The sequence below is a fragment of the Protopterus annectens genome, chromosome 1.part0 (genome assembly GCF_019279795.1).
Source record: "Protopterus annectens isolate FY-2018-M chromosome 1.part0, PAN1.0, whole genome shotgun sequence".
Classification (NCBI taxonomy): Eukaryota; Metazoa; Chordata; order Ceratodontiformes; family Protopteridae; genus Protopterus; species Protopterus annectens.
Window position 1 is genome coordinate 443,383,070 of NC_056725.1, and position 22,426 is coordinate 443,405,495.

The window sequence follows — 22,426 nt, forward strand, 5'->3', positions numbered from 1 at the left end:
CATAGAGCTAAATCTCACCACTGTATAGCCTTGAGACAACTGCAATGGCCTGAACTGCCAAACTACCTCACTACACCCATTTTCTGATAGTCCATAACATCAATTAAAAACCTAGAATCTGCCCAGCCTTACTAAACTTTGTAAGACCCCACTATCCAAATAGACCCCATCAATCAAGAAACAGACTTACGCACAGTGATTAAAACCCACAGCTCTTCAGGAAAGGCTCTTTATTCTACCTATGTTTTAAAGATCTAGAATTTCATTCCCCACCCCATTATATACGCAACATTTTGCATAACTTCAAACTGCCTTAAAACAGCACTTTAACTCAGAGTTATGCTATTGCACATGTCCTGTCTACCTAGTTTAGCCTCAGAATCCCTATCACTTCACCAGGTGCTGCTACCTTTTCCATTCTGTACTTGTATATAACCTCTATTTGTATCCAAATACTAATGTAGTAAGCCTCTAATGATCTTATTTCCCTTCCTTTACAGTCTTACGTATCATATCATATCAAACTATAACACTCCTTTCCTCCTATCCACTAACCCCTTCATTGCCCCAGAATCAGGTTTCTGCCTCCAGTCTATAACTAACTGCCCTTGCTGCTGACTTCTTCTCTCTCTCTCTCTTTCCTGCCATCCTATGCTATCTCATGTTGCATTGATTTACATAAATCTATTTCTTCTTATTCCTGTACACGTATCTGCACTTCCATGTATCTCTATCTCCTTTCACTTTACACCTTCTTTTTTCTCTCCTTTGCTTCTCTCCTCATTCTCTTTCCTAGCATATGAGTTGAAGATAACATAACTAATACTTGTCTTATTGTTTTAATTTTTGAAAACTGCACATTGATGCATTATTTTTGAATAGTCATGTTTCCACTTATAATCTTTGACTGTATTTTAAAGCCTGTATCTCATCTATTAATTGATGTATTTAATTACTTATTCATGTTAAGTGAATTTTTTATCCACCGTATTTTGGTCCGAATCACATTTTGTAATTGTCATGATTATTTCAGTCTGTGGAGGTTTTCTCCCTGCGATTCCACTGAAAATGGGCTCATGTTGGCCTGTCACATTTTCCAGGTAAACAAAGGTAAAAAAATAAATAAATCTAGCCCTGACAACTGGAAGTACATTATTTGGGAAATTACCCCCACTGTTTATGTATGGCAACCAGCACTTACAGAAGTAACTTTTTCTTTCTTTGATGTTGCAATAATGTCATTAGCAATGCAAAGCAGCAGACATATTCTGCTTCAGATCTACTATACTTCAAGATCAGCACCAGTGTAATGGCTTAGGGTTCTTCCAGTATTTCTTTCATTTATTTATTATTTGTTTGTTTGTTTACTGAGTAAGTGGACTGATCCACAAAGGACCCTTTTCAGAAGTTAGCAGTGGAAAAGTATTGAAAGTTTTAAAAAATTCAGAATGAGCACTTGGAAACAGCCCTATAAAGGTGGAACAACATTTATCAAATGTAAGCAACATAAACAATGAAATGAGCACTGGAACTGGATCTTCCAAAATAGAAATATCCCAAAGAAAACAAGAACCAGGCCATCCGAAGTTCTCTCCCAAATCACGTTTAATAAAGCCAATAAAACAAACAGTGCAGCAGCAACTGTCTATACTGTGACTATACTGGGTTTTGAACTAATTGTCATCTTAAGTTTATGAATGGGGTTACTAGTACTTTATGCCTTTAAACTATAAGTGCCTTTAAATGCTAAGGTCTGATGATTGGTGATTGTAAAGGGGTGTGTTATGAACAGCTCGTTTCATAAGTATTTTAATGCAAGTTGCAGTTCTTCCTTCACAGTTCTGAAAATGTCAAGACATGTCGAAAGCACTTAACTGTGGAGAGTTTTTATTTTTTATTTTTCAGAAAGTTTTTATTGTGTTGTTGCCACCACAGTGTTTGTTTTATTGGCTTTATTAAATGTGATTTGTGAGAGACATTCGGGCGGCCTGGTTCTTATTTTGTCTGAAATGTAAGAAACAAGTACTCAAAATTTAAAAGTTTGCAGGAGTTAGGAACACTAGTCAATATTCAATAAAAGTTTCTAAGGGTAAAGAAAATTAAATGTTAAATAGCATCACACTAGATTTAGTGAAAACAGTTACAATGAATAACTACATAATTAATTATTTAAAACACCCATGAAACACTGACAGGGAAGATTACTACAAACAGGAGACAAAGAGAAGACAAAAGTAGCTACCTCTGGGAACAAAGCATACTGCTGCTGTGACTGCTCGATCAGGGTCTCTCTCACACACACACACACACACACACACACACACACACACACACACACACACACACACACACACACTTTTGCTCTCATTCATGCAAGCACTCATACACTCACACACACATTCAGAAACATAAACACAAACACACACACACACACACACACTTTTTAATGTTTCTTTTACTCTTACACTCGCTAAACAGCAAAAGCGCTGCTTAGTGAGTGTAAAATAACGGCTTGATCTCGCTCGCACTCTCATGCACACATCACAGACACAGTTCTATCAGTTCTATTTTTTTTTTTATTTTCTCCTTTTTGTGTAATCTCTTGTAGTCTCTCTTAAAGAAGGGATTTACAGCTAAAATGCAAATTCGCTGCACCAATAGAAAGGTGTAATAGTTCAGATATGGAAACATTAAACATTAACTGCAGTACTCGATATTCCCTGGAGTTAAGACCGTATTCCTGTAATAAGATGGATGCCTAATAAATGTAAAAATCCCACTACATATATCAGAAAGACTAATCATTTTTAGGCACTTTTTGTAGAATAATGGCAGCCGTTAGCTTTCATTCAGTAGGAGCTCCAGGGCCTACTGCAATGTAATCTCCTTAATTTTTTTTACAGGGAACGTTGCTATGGCAGCAGAAAATAAGACTTGTGTTACCAGTGATAGGAATGCAAATTGAGGGTTTTGTTCACAATGGGAACTAAAAGCAGAATGGGGTAGGGGATATACAAAATAATTTAATAAAACAACACTGTGGGCAGGAAATATGTGATATTATGAAGATGGGTGTTACTTTTTCTATCCTGAATTCATACCTGAATTTAAAACACTGGGATTGTTCCTTTAGCATTGTCATGTAAATATGTGGGCCCCTGTAGAAAATCTAAGGTGTGCATATCACCCTGTCTTCCAGATGTCAAACCATATTAGGAGAGACAATTTCTCTCACAGAGAAAATGACATTATAATAGAGACTCTGTGTCAGGTAGGGTGCAAACTGTTTGGACAGGCAGGCTATAGTGTGTTTGGAGGAACCAAATGTGGAGAGATCTGGCATACATAATAAATGCTGTGGGTGGTCACAATAGATCTGTAGAGACCAGCTGATGATGCTGCTCTGACATGATCCTCCATGCAGCCAACAGACTTCACCACTATGAGAGGGTGAGGAATGCTATTGGAGATGAGCCACCATTGCCACCTCTGGATGAGATAATGATATTCCTGGCCTTCCATCATACCACCTGCCAGGATCATCAGATACCAGGGGAGGCACTGAGGCAGGTATTCCAGGACATACAGGTATGTTCATAGGTTCATAGGTTCATAGGTTCATACTAGGCTATCTGCCCTGGGGCATTTATAAGCCTAGCCCGATTGTGTTTGGCTTACGCCACCCCTTGATTTGAGTATATTGTGCCCTTTTTAAAGTTTAGTTTACTGTGCCTCTGTCTAATAGTGACATGGAAGTAATCCCCGGGATAAACCTACGATCCCCCATCCACTCATCAAGATTCTTCTTGAAGAGAGTCAGTGAGGTGCTCTGCCTAACATGAATTGGAATTCTATTCCAGAGCGAAGGGAGCCTCTGGGTTATGAATCTGTCCCTCCAGCATGTTCTATTTATTTCTGTGCTGAGGTTTATGTCCCTCGAGCAGGTGGCTCTGAGGGATTTCGATTTACTGAGGTGGAGCATGTCCATTAATTCTGGGTTGGACATAGCTTTATATGTCAGGCATAGATCGCCTCGAAGTAGGCGGTATGCAATTGAGTAGAGCTGGAGTTTTTTTAAGCGAGCAGCATATGGCATCTGTTTGAGTCCCTTGATCCTCCTGGTGAGGTACTTTTGGGGTCTTTCTAATTGCTGCAGGTATCGGGTAAGGTACATCCCAAAGGGGGCATTGTATTTTATGATGGGCCTGATGAGGGATGAATAAAGGGGCACGATTACCTCTCTTGATCTAGATGTGAATCCTTTCATGATGAGGTGGGCTATGTAGAAGGTCTTTCTAACCACTTTGGCAATGTGGTTGTCAAAGGAGAGATTGCTATCAACTTGGGTCCCCAGATCCCTAATTACTTTCTCTGTATTTAATGGGTTACCACCTATGTGGTAATTTGTGGGCACATTGTTTTTGCCAAAGGGTATGACTATACACTTTTTGGCATTTAGCTTTAGACCATGGCTCTGGCACCAGTTATCCGTCTCTGCGAGACCTTTTTGAAGGATGTTTGTGTCAGCTGCAGAGTCGATTATGGCACCCAGTTTGCAGTCATCTGCGAACTTGGTGAGCCATAGTCCTCCCACGTTGGCCTGTACCTCAGAAAAGTAAATACCGAACAAGAGAGGTCCCAGGACAGAACCTTGTGGGATGCTACTTGTGACCGGTTTCGAGTCTGACATGGCTCCAGCAACTCTGACTCTGTGGGTTCTGTCTTTGAGCCAGTTTGTGACCCATCTTGTGACATAGGGGTTTATATTTAGGCTGGATAGCTTATCTATGATGCCTGAGTGGGATATTGTGTCAAATGCCTTTGCGAGGTCCAGATAGGCTGTATGGACTACCTTCCCTTCATCTATGGCCTTGGTGACTGTTTCGAAGAAGTCGACCAGGTTCAAAAGGCAGGATCTGCCCTTGACGAAGCCAAATTGGATAGGATCTAGTGTCTGTAGGTCCCCAATGTCTTTGTTTATGGGTTCCATGATGATCCTCTCCATAGCCTTGCATACCAGGCTAGACAGGCTTATGGGGCGATAGTTTCCAGGGTCCGCAGAGGCGCCACCTTTGTGGAGTGGGACCACTGTTGCTGTACGCCATTCTTTGGGCACATATCCTGTAGTGAGGCTAAGATTGTACAGCAGTTTTACTTGAGGGATTAGTTCTTCTTGGAGTTCATGTAGGATGCAACTCGGGACGCCATCTGGTCCCATGGAAGCAGTGTTTTTTTGCTTTGGAGAGGGCGGCCTTCACCTGAGCATCAGAGATGTTTGGGATGCTGCACTCTGCCGGGATAGATACTTGCTCTTTTGGGGGGGAGGGGGTGGAGAAGTTTGCACTGAACCTGTCTGCCAGGATATTGGTGATGTCTGTGGGTTCAGTGTATTTTTGTCATTTAGAATCAACTCAGAGCAAGTCTGGGAGTTGCATCCCAGGTTCCTAACATAACTGAAAAAAGCCTTGTGATTGTCTTTAGTGTCCTGTGCAATTTTTCTCTTGAAGCTGGCCATGGAGGATTTTATGAGGGATCGTAATTGTTTGCTAGTACTGATCAGAGATGCCTTCCCTTTTAGGGATTTTGCTCTATCATGTAGTAGCTTCCTCCTTCTGTTGTACAGTTTATTTATGGCTGGGGTCCACCAGACTGGACGCCTGCCTTTGGATGACTGGGTCTTGATTTTGTTTGGGATAGCATGATTCATGCTTTCCTGGAGATGTCCATAGAATGCGTTTATATAGGATTCTGCAGTTTGGGCCATAGTTTCCACTGGCCCTGGGGCCTTGAAGGATTCCACTTCAGTTTTGAGAAGTGTGAAGTTCGCTTTTGAGAAGTTTTTCACTGTGGTTTTCTGGGCTGGGGTTGGGGTCGGGATGTGGATATCCAGTGAAATTAATTTATTATCTGATCTTACCAATGAGGGATATACTTCTGGTATGGAGCATAGAGTCCCCATGTTGGTAATGATCAGGTCTAGTATGTTTTCCCCTCTTGTGGGAGTGGTGACTAGTTGTTCCATAGCATTTGAGTTTATAAATTCCAGAAACCTTTGGGCTAAGGTGCTGGGGCTTGAGTAATGCTCCCAGTCTATGTTTGGGTAGTTGAAGTCGCCCAATATAATGGTGTTCGGAGAGATCTTAGTGTTCTCCAATGTTTTCAGGAAAGCCGAGTGGGATTCCTGACTTTGAGAGGGTGGTCTATAGGATGCTATAAACTGAAAAGCAGTCTTGCCCACTGTCAGTTGCACATGGATGGTCTCCAATACTTTGTGCACTGCCACTAACCTGGAGGTATGGATATCCTTGATAAATATGGAAACCCCCCCCCTCCTTTTGTGGTTCGGTCCGGGTTTTGGGGCTGAAAAGCATGATATGAGGTATAACCTGGTAGTGCTGGCGTGCTCTCTGGAGCCTTGAACCAGGTTTCTGTCACTGCACAGATATCGATGTTCTCCATACTGAGGAGAGCTTCAAGTGCATGCATCTTGAGGTTAAGACTTCTGGCGTTTAGCAGCATTACCCTTAGTTTCTTGTTCCTTGTGCGGTCTATGGAGGTGGGTTTGACTTTTGAGCCTTGCCTAAAAAAGGCACTATGGGGGTGGCAAGAGCCTTTGCCAATATCCAAAAGCCCAGGGGTGACAGGTGCAAACCGTCCCTAGTGAAGCAACGTGGCTTGTCGAGCATGTCATCCCAGGCTGACAGACACTGGATCCCCTTTGAATGACACCAAAATTTTATCCAATTGTTAAAATCGATCATTTTGTCTTTATACTGTGGCATCATTCTAGGTGAGGGTAAGATGCTGCTCAAGGTCAGGGTCATACCGGCCTGGGCTACATGATCAGAGAGCTCCTCTATGTCTCTTTTCATGTAGTCGAGGGAGGTACGTCTCAGGTCATTCATGCCAGCATGTACAATGACTGAGTCATATTTGTATTTGCTTTGGAGTGACCTGAGTGCTTGCGTTATGTGGCGGATCCTAGCGCCTGACAGGCAGCTCACTGTGACCTTCTCTTTATTCAGCCTGGTGAGTGGGACATCAGTGTGTCTGACAATAGAGTCACCTATTACAAGGGTATCAGGTGTGTTATTCAGCCTTAAGGGCTGTGACTGCTTGGCACACTGACTTTGTGTGCTATGTGTTGTATGTGTTTTGTTTTGGGGTAGCGTTTGCTTGGATGTCTGCTTTGGAGGTCTCTGTTGCTTAGGTAGATTTTTATTTAGAGCCTCCAAGTATGTTTTTGTGTTTTTATGTGTTTGGTTCGCTGTTGTGGTGGGACTATGTGATACTGGAATTGTGTTGTGTGAGGTTACCTTCTCCTCCTGACTGGTTACACCAGTTTTGAGATGAGAGAGCTCAGCCTCCAGTTTGGCTATATGGTTGCATCAATCACATATATTTGAACCTGTTTGGAGGAGGAGAGGGTTGTCTGTGTACATGAGACAGTTGTAACATTGCCTCAAAATTCCCAGATTCACCAGCTGGACTGGAAAGGAAACCATTGACTGACCTTTGGACATGCTAGAGTAATATAGGGAACTGAATTAAAACGGACCAATAGGGGACAAGGTAATCATAGAGAGTATAAAAGTAAGTAGTGCTTATGGTTTATTAGTGCTAACTTGTAAGATTATTTCTTTGGACCAGTGAGGGGCCTTAGAATGAACCTATGAACCTAGTTTCCTTTAAAAGAAAAAAATAAAACAAAAAGTACAGATTTTAAACGAAAATATGTGGGGGGGGGGGGCTGCACCTTCCCAACTATATATACCAACTCCAGGGTCACACGACATTGGGGAGGGGGACAAATTCCTGTTATTTGCCTTGAATACTGGTTTTCAATCAAATGAAATTTCGATCAAATGGGTTTAGATCAAATGGTCTTTTGATCAAATGAAGTAGACCTATATATATATATATATATATATATATATATATATATATATATAGATAGATATCTATATATATATATGTGCGTGTATGTATGTATGATTGGGTCTACTTCATAACACTGAAATTTCATAACATTGAATTTCCTAACATTGAGACCATAACATTGAAAATTCAAAACACTGAAAACCTAAAACACTGAAAACACAGAACATTGAATGTGTGCTTCATAACATTGAAATCTACATTGCACAAGTTAATAATATCACCTCCACCTACAACAACACCTAACAAATACACTTTCTACTATGTTTCTGCAGGGGGGCAAGCCTCCCTGCTCCCCCTCATTTGGGGGGCTCTGCCCCCCACACCCCCCCCTGTAAATTTACATATACCAACTCCAAGATTGCACTAAAGTGGAAAAAAGTTAATTTCCTAACCTCAGTGTATGGGGGGGGGGGGGGGTGCAGAAACGTAGTAGAATGTGTTTGTTAGTTAAGTGTTGTTACAGGTGGAGAGGATGTTATTTAAATATGCATTGCAGTTTTCAATGTTATGAAGCACACTTTCAATCTTCTGAGTTTTCAGTGTTTTGGGATTTAGATGTTTTGGTCTCAGTATTATTAAAGTCAACGTTATGAAATTTCAATTTATGAAGTAGAACTATATATATATATATATATATATATATATATATATATGGGTCCACTACAGAATTTCAAAATTCCGCAATCCCAACATTCTAAATACTGACGCTCAGTACCTCGAGATTGTGGAATCTCAAAAAAAAAAAAAAAAAAAAAAAACACAAGAACACATCAAGCCCCCCTGCACACCCAAACCCCCTGCAACTTAAATATACTAACTCCAAGATCACACTACAGGAAGAGAACAGTAATGTTCCTGTTCCGCACTGTATGGCTTTTATAGGCTTTAAGATTCCACAATCTCGAGGTTCTGACCATCGGTATTTAGAGTGTCGGGGATTGTGGAATTTTGAAATTCTATAGTGGACCCATATTGAGAGAGAGAAAATAATCACTTTAAATGTTTAATAATAAAATAGAACCATCTATATTAGCCTGGATCTAGATAAACTATTTCATTTAGTAAATTGATTTTATTTAACCAAAGTATTAAAATATATACATTTCCACATTAATCATCTTTATCAGAATTCATTCTTGTATGTTAATGTGGGATTGTTTATTTCTCAAGTAATAAAGGTAAGACTGACCCTTGTCTTTCTTATTATTTACTTTGATTATTGAACCTCTAACCAAATAAATTAAATCTAATGATGATATGGTAGGATTTAAAATTAACAGGTAAATACTAGGCAATTAGTCTGCAGACTATTGCAAGCCTTGCCAATAGCCAGATGTCAGAATAGAAAACTGTACCTTGTATCAGTGAGTTGAAGACCTTACTATTACAGCAAACCCAGCACCAATACAGCAAATACTTACACATTTTAGTTATTAGCTGAAGATACACTATTAACAATAGTTAAAACTGACTCTTTGGTAATGCATATAAAAAAATGAATTAAAAGATTTCGCACTGATGTCAGGTCTAAGGTTCGGTCAGAAAAAAATAACACCTTAATTAACAAAGAGTCAAATAATTTGATGAAAATTAATTGTGAATTTAGGAAGGATAGCAAAGAAATTAAATATTTACTGGTTACTTTTACAAGCAGTTGAAATAACAGCATTACATTATACTGAGATTTTGACAGTGTTAAAGAATAATACACAAATACATTAACCATGGGATTCAATAAAAGTTTTTTTTCCGTCAGGAACAGTGTAGCGCTCCTGCACAGAATATGGCTGCCGAGCGGTCTAGTAAACTACTGTTTTGACGTGCATGAGCCTGCCTACACTGTTCTTGCATGGAAACCAGTTCAGAATGCTAATTCCCTCATTTGCTGGTGAAAAACATGCAAATAAGGTGAATTAGCAATTCAGCAAGCAGGCAGGTATCCATGCAAGAACAGTGTTAGTTGCAGAAATGTATTCGGCTACTAGTCGAATACATTTCTGCAAATAACAAAACGGAGGCATGACAGCTCCAAAAAAGCATGTATTATACTCTTTATGCATTCCAATGGACAAATATATGGCTGTTTGCATGGAAAAGTGCTTCATTTTTATAAAAATCAAAGTTGTTTTTTTGGCCGATCTTGGCCTTTTAAGCAAAGGGCAGTGGCACGCAAATGGGATTGTACCAAAAAAAAATCTGAAAACTCAGTTTTAAGGGAAATCTGCATTTTGCCATTATAGTCTATGGCATGCAGAATCAAAACAATACCAGGGAAAAGTGGTTGTCAAGGGGAAAGGCTCTGTGGTAGTGCAGTTATGATCGACTAAGACAGTGTGTTATGCAACTGAGGCGAAATTTACTGAATCATAAAAATCTTCTAAGTGCCAAACTGCACCTAACCGTGTAGGTGCTAGAGCACAATCATGTAACTAGGAGGAGCAACCGACATGAAAACAGGGTGTGTCAGGCAAGTTGTAAGCACATTGGAGCTCTATGCTGCACAGATAAGCTTAGCTAAGCACAGCCAAGCAAGGGCATGTATCTGAGACTGTACTGACTTATTCCATGAAATGAGGAGCATGTTCACATCCAGGGAGTGCCATTTCTTCATATTTACATTAGTTAAATGGGTTTGTGTAGCATGCACCCGGTCTAAAACAAACAAAAAAACTCTGAAAATAGCAGGATTGTTTACCTTTGGACATCGGGTTTGTGTGGCACTCCTCGGGGCTTAAAAGGGGAGGAAATGGGAATGGGAAAAGGGAAAAAAAGGAAAATAGCAGAATAAAAACAATCAGGAACAAATTACATAGCTAGCAGGTGGAATGCCTCATAGTCAGCCAATCATACAGGCAGCATCTGCAGTACAACAGTATAAACTATGAAAACACCTTACAGTTTCGTTTTTCCCACAAACTCTGCACCATTGGTGTACACATGCGGGAGAATTTTAACTGGAAAAATGTTAGGGGCTGAGATTGCTTTGATCCATCAGTATGTGCTAGAGGCTGAGGGCGGAGAGGAGGATAATGCTGACAACCGCCACAGACCGAGGAGGAGCAGAAGAGTGTTCAGACTCAGGGTAACCTACCAGGGGCTCCATGTTCTGGAGATAGGGCACTACAGGGTAGACAGAGACATACTTCAGAAAATCATCAAGCTGTGCCAGCATCAACTCAGACCTAGAGCCAACAGAGGGTAACCCATCCCAGTGGATACCAAGGTATGTGTAGCCTTAGGAATTCTAGCTACAGGTACTTTCCAGAGACCTATGGGGGACATCATGGGGGGTTTCACAGACATCTGCATCCAGGGTATTCCACCAGTTCCTGGATGCCATGCTACCACATGCCAATGTGCACATTTACTTTGACAACACTGTGAGGAGAGGACCAGCAATATGCGTCTCTTCCACTATGTAGCAGAATACTCAAAGGTACTGGGTGCCATAGACTGCACACACATCCACATCAAAGCACCACCCAGTGAACAGGGTAGGGCTACATAAACCACAAGGGATTCTCCTTCATCAAATGCCAGGTCATGTGCAATGCCCCAGGCATTATCATGAATGTCTGTGCTGTCAGCCTGGAAACTATCACAACTCCCACATCTGGCATTTGTCTCAGCTGTACCAGGCATTTGCCAGTGGGGGCATCCCATATGGCCATCTGGTTGGGGATGCTGGCTATGCACTGGAGCCGTGGATGATGACTCCCATCAGAAATACATACACACCCACACAAGAATGCCATAATGAGTCACACGCACAAACCAGGATCATTATAGAGTGTGTGTTTGGGATGCTCAAGTCACAGTTCTACTGCCTTGACATATCTGTTAGAGCCTTGCAGTGCTCTCCATCCACATATGCACACATGCTCATAGTATGTGCCATCCTACATAATATGATCCTGTGGAAACAGCTCCAGCAGGAACAGCATGGAGAAGGGCCACACAGCCCACTATCATTGCCAAGGTCCCCACAGGCACAGAGGGACTCAGAGGAGGAGGCCCCTGAACCTGCTCCTGTAGGCAGATGGAGGTGTGCCCAGTATACACAGGCCTTAACAATGAGACAATGCATAGCACACACACTAACATTGTAGGGACCCCAGAGACTGATGCCTCTCTCTGACTTGCACACACAGTAAAATGGATGACACACACATAACATTATCTGTAACTTAGCATGTATAGGCAGTGTACTGTATGCATCCAACATAGGTGGCCCTCAAGCACCATCCTCACAACTGCCACAGGCACAAGGTAAGTCTTAACAATAAATTAATGCATTAGTATGTTTTGCTAGCATATCTATGGTAATTCTGCATACATGCAAGGGATTGAGGTGTCCTACTGGGATAGCAGCACATAATTGTCAGCTATGTAGTACACCAGGAAATGTCTGGCCAAAACTGGCCTCCACACACTGTGTAGTAGTACCCAAGGTGGCAAATCCCACTGCAGTATACATGTGGGGACAACTAACTGGGGGTCATAGGTCACAGAAATGGATGTCAACTTGGGGGTCTCATATCCACCCCTCACACCCACACAGCAAGTCAGCTGTAGAAAACCAGAGAGAAATATCTGGTAAAGGCACAAAAATGGTGACAATGTTGAATTACCCCCTATAGACTCACACAGTAATAATACAGCAGGACCCGCAGTTGCAGTAAAGCTAAGAAGGGTAAGACATCTGAAACTCAAATGTATGCCATTACAATCTGACCTGTGCTCTTTACTGATATGCCTCTAATCCTCAAGACAGGGCACAATAGTGTAGTAACTAGAACAAAAATGTAAAGCAAATATCAGCAGAGTCTGTGCAAATGTGTACAGTTGACAGCTGTGCCCCCCCCATATATCCACACAAATGCAATAACATGTATGTTTGCAGGGAAATAGCAGCATAGCACACATTGGCAGTGCTGTACCAATACACATGAAAACATGTTGCCTGTCCACAATATGCAGAGGTCAATGAGCTATGTGTATGTGTTGTTAACATATCAGGATCTGGCCAGCACATTCTCCTGGCAGTCATCTCATAGTGCCCTATGTACAGTGCTGTCTTTGACAGGGCCAATTGCAGGTAACTGCAGTGCCATCTGTTATGCATGTCATTGACACTGACTGCTCTCTCACTGATATACCTGGAAGTCACAGTGCTATGTGGAATATACTACACATATAAGGGACATCTTGAAGGATGTGTAGCTGAGGTGCCAAGACTTTTGTGAATATAAGTGCTTTTGTTACTGTTGCCAGTGGTTATTCTCAATAATCATTTTTTCGTATGTTTGCTTCTACATATAATTGACATTCCCACACTGTACAATGCACTCTGTACCCACACCTATAACTCCCAACCTCTGACACCAAGATGCCTGGACAAGGGCAGAAATAAAATTGGAACAAAGGCACAATGATAGCTGTGTGTTGTAAATATCGCCTTTACATACTGAGAAAGTTGGTAGCGTGAGGGGGTTGCAGTAGTGGGAATTGTCTGAAGGTTATGTAGTCTGAAACAGTAATGTTTGTCATTATGTTGTAACATCACTCTTCAAATATATGTAAATAACTTGCCATAAAAACACAAGTTTATGTAAACAGGATGAAACCTCTAGCCAAACTCCTGGACAATCTGCCAAAAATGTACAGATGAGAGGTACACCCACACAAGGATATGACATCTCAAGTTAGAAAGATACCACACAAGCAGGAGATCCCCAGCCAGTATATTACCAGGTTGCTGGACTGTTTACACAGTACTTCATTACTCATCTGACTGTACCAAACCTCACAAATGGCCTTGTTGGGCAAAAATGTACATAGCTGCCCTCATAATATTGGTCTATGCATCCTACAACTAGTATTCCACTGGTAAAGCACTGTGATGATCTGAGAATGTCTAGAACTAGGTAATGACACGATATATTGCAGTGTCAGACTAAAGATATGTCAGAAAATGCCTGCTAAACAAACCCAGTACCCTGAGGAAAGTCCTGTGTACTCCTGAGAGGTATGGCTGTAGCACACAAAACTCTGGATTAGAGTGCACCTATCTCTGGAATGGAGTCCCACTTTAACTATAGAAGGTCACACTGGGCATGTTCCTACACTTAGAGAATCACAGGACATGCTGGAACCCACATTGGAATATATGACTGTATTCTGTATATATGTCTGTGCATGCAGACAGCTATGTACACCTCAACTGTCCCCACACACACACATCAGACATGATTACCCTCAGCTAGCTGTAGGTGGCCCATATGTGATATATCTGCATCTGTTGCATGATACACACACACACACACACACACACACACACACACACACACACACACACATGGGCAACAGATATATGTCAAACATACACACACATAGATGTGGGGAAGTGAGTGACAGACATTGATAGAAAGAGAGAGAGAGACACACACAAGGGAACACAGAAAGAGTGAGTCACACACACAGATACACTGAATAGCATACAGTTATATCCTGCTGTGGACAGTGCATACCAGTTGTAACAAGTTGCATATGCCATCATAAAAGGTGAGCCTCATCATGTAACATTATTGAGGTTGGGTTTATAATATCACATCACTTGCCTGTGTGTGTGTGTGTGTGTGTGTGTGTGTGTGTGTGTGTGTGTGTCCATGTCTGTAGGTTTAAATATTAGGAGACTGTTCCCACTCAGTACATTTCACATTTCCCTGCTTCACAAGATTTGCTGCTGTCATTCACCTTAGAAGTACCATTGGACATTTACACTCGTATAAGCTCTGTAGCACGTGCGATAACTGCGTAGCACTATAGTACAAATAGATAGGTAGGGGTTTAATCTCAATACTAGCAACTGTGTGCATGTGCGTGTGTGTGTGTGTTTGTGTGTGTGTGTGTGTGTGTGTGTGTGTGTGTGTGTGTGTGTGTGTGTGTGTGTGTGTGTGTGCATGTGAGACAGTTGTGTGTGAGACAGTTGTGTGTGCGGGAGTGTGTTTTGGTTTGTTTGTAGGTGAAACAGTTTTAAGACATTCCCACCCACAACACTTCCCAGTGCCCCACTTTATCAGTCCTGCTGATGTCATTCCCCTTATCAGCACCTTTGGCCAGTTATCAGCCCAGTAAGCTCTGTGGTGCATGGAATAACTGTAAAACACTATAGTACAAACCAGTAGATAGGCAAGGGAAGGGTTCTAATCTCAGATCCAGAAAATGTGTGTGTGGGTGTATAGGTGTGTGTTGATGTTTGTAACAAGAAGTATTTTGTTAAGTTTCCCACCCAGTACCCTACTTCATCAGTCCTGTTGATGTCATTCCTCTTATCAGCACCTTTGGCCATTTGTCAGCCCAGTAAACTCTGTAGCTCATATGATAAATGCGTAGCCCTATAGTACAAATCACTCTATAGGCAGAGGTTCTAATCTTAATACTGGCAAATAAGTGTTTGTATGTGAGAATCATATCCTATGTGGGTTGTACCATTTTGAGTTGTGTACCACCCTGTACACTTCCCATCACCCTACTTTACAAAGCCTGCTGATGTTATTCATCTTAGACTTTCCTTGGGACAAAGTGAATTCATATAAGCTCTGTGGATCTTCTGATAATTACGTAACACTTTAGTACAAATAACTAGATAAGTAGGGGTTCTAATCTCAATACTGGCAACTGTGCTTGTGTTGAGAATCATATCCTGTGTGGGTTATACCATTTTGAGTAGTGTAACACCCTGTACACTTCCCATCACCCTACTTTACAAGGCCTGCTGATGTCATTCACCTTAGAAGTACATTGAGAGAAGATGACTCCATATAAGCTCCGTGGTGTGTCTAATAGCTGTGTAACACTATAGTACAAATAACTGGATAAGTAGGGGTTCTAATTTCAATACTGGCAACTGTGTGTGTGTGTGTGTCTGTGTGTGTGTGTGTGTGTGTGTGTGTGTGTGTGTGTGTGTGTGTGTGTGTGTGTGTGTGTGTGTATTGAGAATCATATTCAGTGTGGGTTATACCATTTTCAGTTGTGTACCACCCTGTACACTTCATATCACCCTACTTTACAAGGCCTGCTGATGTCATTCACCTTAGGAGTATCTTGGGACAAGGTGAATCCATGTAAACTATGTGGCTCATCTAATAACTGTGTAACACTATAGTAGAAATAACTTGATGGGTAGGGGTTCATATCTCAATACTGGCACCTGTATGTGTGTGTGTTTGGGTTGAGAATCATATCCTGTGTGGGATATACCATTTTGATGTGTGTGCCATCCACACCTGATTACCACCTCCCGATGACATTACTTTATATAGCATGTTATTGGCATCTGCCTCACATGCAGCATGTTAAACAATTGTACATGCCAGTGCAGTCATCTGTACAGATGTTTATGGACTATCTGGATGTTTGCAACCTATATTCAGTCTTTGTCCCCTATCAATGGTCATGTATGTGATATGGTTGCCAAATAGGTCACAGTTAGTGTACTGACACACATGCCAGCATTAGATATCATACCTGACTGAAACATCATACTGACGCAACATCTGTTACCATATCACTTCTCCAGGCTTGTAGGAGCAATAGATGACTCCAGTTGCAATTCCTGGTGGGTTATCTCACCATCCATGAAGGCACTCTCAACATTATATGTTGTAAGAGGTAGTGGGTTATGTCTCACACATATAATCTATGTGGAGCATATCATGTGTATGTAGCACTATAGTACATTAAAGTGGATATGCAGGTTTATGAATCTGTCCATTGCCAACTGTGTTTGTGTTACTGTATGTACGTCATCTGTGTCAGTATTTACTGTGTGCATGCAAAGGATATACTATTTTGTCTCCCTGTTCCACCCTGTAAACACAGGAATACATATCACAAATCTGTCATACACAGTACCATGCATGACCTCACCAATTGCATCAGGGTTGAGTGTATGGGAAAGAAATGGCAGGGGAACCGGTGCTGACACGTGAACCTTTTTTTATTCAATATAACGGCTAAGCTGGTGAGGGATCTACTGACAGTACTCTAATAACCTGTTCCACATGTATGAGCCTTTGGTATGACACAACACTGAGGTGATATGTCTGAAGGCTACCTGTCTGTGACAAGGGGTATGTGCTCCAGGTCACACTATATGACAGCAGTGTACATCACACACTGTTGCATGCATACACACCTGGACCATACAGTTGACATCATTGTGTGTGTGATTGGAGGGGTATCCTATAGATGGGCTGTGCAGAGGTGCTGTGTATGTGGAGGTGACTTGCCTGTGATACAGATGTGTGTGTGTATGTATGCATGCACAGCCCATCTATAGGATACCCCTATAGATGGGCTGTGCAGAGGTGCTGTGCATGTGGAGGTGACTTGCCTGTGATACAGATGTGTGTGTGTATGTATGCACACAGTCATGCCATGTGGCTGCCCTACACAGGAGTAGGTTGGACAGCTGTGGACTGTACATGGCAGGGTGTACAATTCACCATCTCTGGCCATGGGCACATGAACTGGTCCTGACAGGGGTCTCACTGGCACCACCAGGCACAAGGCAAGATGCAATACTGTTTCCTGATGGTGACTGCTGTCTGCTTGAACTGTGTCCCCTGACAGGACCAGCCAGGATGACGTCCCCATGGTCTGCTCCATTGTGATGTGGACAGCAACCCTCCTTTGGTAGTGCTGGTGTCAATGCCACTATGAGAGTGTGAAGGTGCACAGCCCCTTAGACTGTCAGTTGATGTTGGTGCTGATCGATGTCCAGACATGGCCGATGCCCCTCTCCCACTACACAGTTTAGCATAAACATGCCATGGTTGAGGATTGCCAATGTCTCACCTCACCATCTATTTATGACCTCAGTATTTTGGTGTGTGGCCTCAACAAGGTCATATATATATATCGCCACATAAACCAGGAAGAGTTGCATCCACAACCCTGAGTATTTGTTAGTGTTGAGTTCACTACATGCCTGTGCATCCATGACAGCCCAAAACATGTGCCTCGTGATACCTACTGTGACTCTTGTGACAGTGGTTTGATGAGCAGCAGTCCTCTTGTGAGTACCCCTGTCCATCTGCCTGTGTGGGACCTCACCTACAGTCTGTCTATGGACAGTGTCTACACTCACAACTGCCATAGTCACCAAGCTAACCTGCTCAAATGCCACCACCTGCCAACTGTCCAACATCTGTGACTGCTTGGGATGGGGCATGTGTGGGCATTGTAACTGTGTGTAGGGACATTGTGGATGAGTGTTGGATGCCAGCCAATGGCACACATTAAGCCCCTGACAACACCACCTGTGCCTGAATATGACCATCTTCATTGCCAGAGTCTGCAGAGGCACTGACATCAGTTACTGAGCAGGAGGGACTGCAACCACCATGACCACCTGTGGCGGAAGGACTACATATGTAAATTAATACCTGTACTATACTATTTGCTGTTACACTTGCACACACACACACACACACACACACACACACACACACACACACACACACACACACACACACACACACACATGCATGCACACGCATGCACACACATGCACACACATACAGTTGAGGTGCCAGACAGCCATTACACAGACCTCACAATAGCCAAGTGGTGACATTCACAACACAGTCAGACCACTACATACACACCCTGGACAGGCCCTCAACATCATGCAGTGCAGCCCTTTCCACTTTCTGTTACAACTTATATACACCTCTGTGATATTTGAGTAGTGTTAGTAGGTGATGGGCCTTCAAGTAGCACACACTGCATGCATGTACACATAATTGCTGTTTGTATAGCACAGTGGCAACTCCTACAGAACATACATCTCAACTCTGCAGAGTGTCACTGAATGTCTATATAGTCACAAAAACTAAGGTTTCAAGCAAGGCTCACAGGAATAATAAATAATCCTTAGGAAAACTGAGAAATCCTTTATTCTGTTGAACAGGTCTACATGTGTGGTTCATATTTCCAGTCTGTTCATCATAAATCCTGTATTTGTCTGACAAATTACTGGGTTGATATGAGGACTGGTGTCACTATTTAATGACATATTTTGAGTCTCATGCTTCAAAATCTGCAGTGCAGGTATGTTACAACAGAACCAGTTACACTAACAACCTTCTAAGCCTACAGTGGACATTATACGTGTAGACACCCCTGTTAACATGCCAGGTTTGTCTGATATATAACATGAGACCACAGAAATCATGTGATAACATTTCCCAACTTTAATGTGACCTATAACCTGTGCAATCCAATTGAAGAATAAACACATTGGTTAGGGTTAACATATAGAAGTTGAAATACATACAATAGGCTGGTTGCATGACTGTGCACACCCTTAAACTAATACTTTGTTAAAGCATTTTTTGATTTCATAACAGCTGTCAGTCCTCTTGGAAAGGTGTATATCAGCATGGCACATCTTGACTTAGCAATATTTGTACACTCTGCCTTGCAGAAGCCCTCCAACTCTGTCAGATTGCGAGGCCATCACTTCTGCACAGGCCTCTTCAGGGCACCCCACAGATTCTCTATTGGATGTATGTGTGGACTGTGGCTGGGCAGTTCCAAAACATTGATTGTCTTCTGGTGAAGACATTCTTTTATGGATTTTGATGTATGGTATGGGTCAGTGTTGTGTGGAAAGGTGTAAGTCCTCTCCATCCACAGCTTTCTAGCAGACACATGATGATTTCAGGCCAAAAAGGACTGGTATTTTAAACTTTTCCTAATCCCCTCCACCTTGGTTACAGGCCGACTTCCAAGTTATGAACAGCAGCCCCAAAGCAGGACACTGCCATCACTATGCTTCACCATGGGGATGGTGTTCTTTTGGTGATGCACAGTGTTGTTCTTGTGCCAAACAAACCTTTTGGAATTGTGGCCAAAAAGTGAAACCTTGGTCTAATTACACCATAACACATTTCCCCACATGCTATTGGGAGATCTTATGTATTTTTCTTGGGAAATCCACCAGACCTGGATGTTGTTCTGTGTGGGAGAAGGCTTCCATCTTTCAATCCTTCCCCATAATCCAGACATGTGGAAAATACAGGAGATTGTTGTCCACATGTAGTACACAACCACTACTTGCCAGTGATTCCTGCAACTCCGGTAGTGTTGCTGTAGGTCTCCTAGCAGCCTCCCTGAGCAGTTTGGGTCTTGTCTTTTCCACACATTTGGATGGATGTCCAGTTCTTTGCAATGTCACTGTTGCCCCAAATTTTCACCACCATGTGATGACTGTCTTCACTGTGTTCCATGGTATAGGCAATGCTGTGGAAATGTGTATGTACCCTTCTCTGGGCTGATACCTTTCTCAAATGAGATCCTTTTGCTGCTTCATAAGCTGTATGCGAACTATGGCTGTTGCTGTAGCAGGCAGATGAGTAAATTTAGGATGATCCTGTTAGGACAGCTGCCTGTTATTTGCTGTTAATCAAAGAGTCTTGGTAATTGATGGCAGGTGTGTACCCAAGAAGATGTAATGCTGTTATAATATCAAATGTTGCTTCAACACAGTATTAGCTTCAACCTGTGCACATGTATGCATCTAGCTTCTTGTAAGTTTTGTATGTGTCATAATTGTTCCCCTACCAGATGTGTTTGTTTTACAATTGGATTGTACAGGTTATAGGTCACATGAAAGGTTGGAGGGTTCAGAAATGTGTTATTGTGCTCTCATTTTTGTATTTCAAAAATACCTGGCATTCTAACAGGTGTCTGTGCACCACTGATAAACACCATATAACACTAATTTATAAAATATGTCCCTAGTTTTGGGCCTTTGTCCACCCATTTTGTCAGTCTTTGTCCAGATTTCCTGCAATGATAGATTGTGAGGTATGCTACAGGTATGTGACATCTCTTGCAAATAAGCCCCTGTGATGACCATAGTGATGCAATGCAGCTAACCCCACTAAAAGTGAACATGCAGATACTGCAAAATAGCTGAGAGTAACAGTTGTCTGCATGGTCACATGCATGACCTTAACATTCCTGGGGTACTGGTGAGCCACAACAGGAGAATCCCATACTCAACCACCTTCAGACTGCTGTCCCACATGTAGAACAGAGGTACCTATATAGTTGTGGGGGAGAGGTATTGTCAGCAGACTCACATTTGGCATTGGTACAAGATGAATGCTATGTGTCTGCACAAGTACAGTACAAGCTATGATAGTACACAATTTGCTGTCCCTCGCCATAGATGTGCACTTGTGTGCATTACTAAACACCACCCGCAAATGCAGTTTGAACTGAAATATGCATCAAGATACTCTATTGAAGACAGTATGGCTGCTGCATGCCTAAATTGATGTGCACTGTGGCCTTACCTGGTCGCTCCTCGCCTGTTGCCTGGGTGCCACCCACCTCCACAACTAGTGTTTCATGTGTTGGTTGGTGTGTGGGGGCTGCCCCAAGGTTAGCAAAGAGCTCCTCTGTTGGTGTAAGTGGGGCCTGCGTAGCAGGACCCCCACTTGGGGTGGAATGGTCCCTGGCCATGGCAGCAGCCCTTTGCTGGGCACGACGTATCAGATCAGTTGCTCAATGCCTGACCTGATCATATGTGTGGCCATGGTGGCCCGAGGTGTTCACTCTGTGGAGAAGGTCATCCCACAAGGCAGTACACACCTGCACATTTTGTTGGCTCCGGCCGAACAGCAAAACATGGTGCTGTAGTATTGCTTCTGTAATGGCTGCATTTTCCTCAGCAGTGTACGCTAGCTGACGCTGCATGGCACCTGGAAGACATAAACAGGAAAACACATCACAGGACCTCAGACATTGCCCAGAGTATTTACAGGGCCAGCACAACAATATTACCTATCATTAGCCACCACTTACAACCACATCATACCCCTGACACAGATTTTACAGGTGTCATCAGCACAGTGGAAACCTGCATTGCACTCCTGGACTTGATGTGTCCTGTTCCCCCCAATGAGGGCCAGTACATTGCATAAACCACTAATCATCACTCATGTTTGTGTAGAGGGTAACAGTGGCCATCTATCTTGCAGATGAGATGTCAATGGTGCTCAGGCTTTGCTTGCATACAGTGTGTACTGGAGCTGGAAGCATATGCCTGAGTTCATGTAGGATGCAGACAGGAATGTTCTCAAGTCCCATGGAGACTTGCTTTTGTTGACTTTGATTAGGCAGTATGCACCTTCTCCCTGATGATGAGGGGAGGGGTGCAGGTGCTGTGCTTATCCACCTACACAGATGGTGAGCCAGGCGGGTGTTGTTTGCCCTAAACCTGTCTGCAGCAGTTTGCCTGTAGCAATGGTGTGTGTGTATGTGGTGTAACTGACCACTATTACAGGGTGGGTTGTGTTGTTGCCTCTGAGATTGCAGACATATGTGAAGATGGCCTTGTGATTGCCCTTGGCGGATGTGTACAATTTATACTCAGAGTTAGCCTTACAGTAATCCACCTGGGACC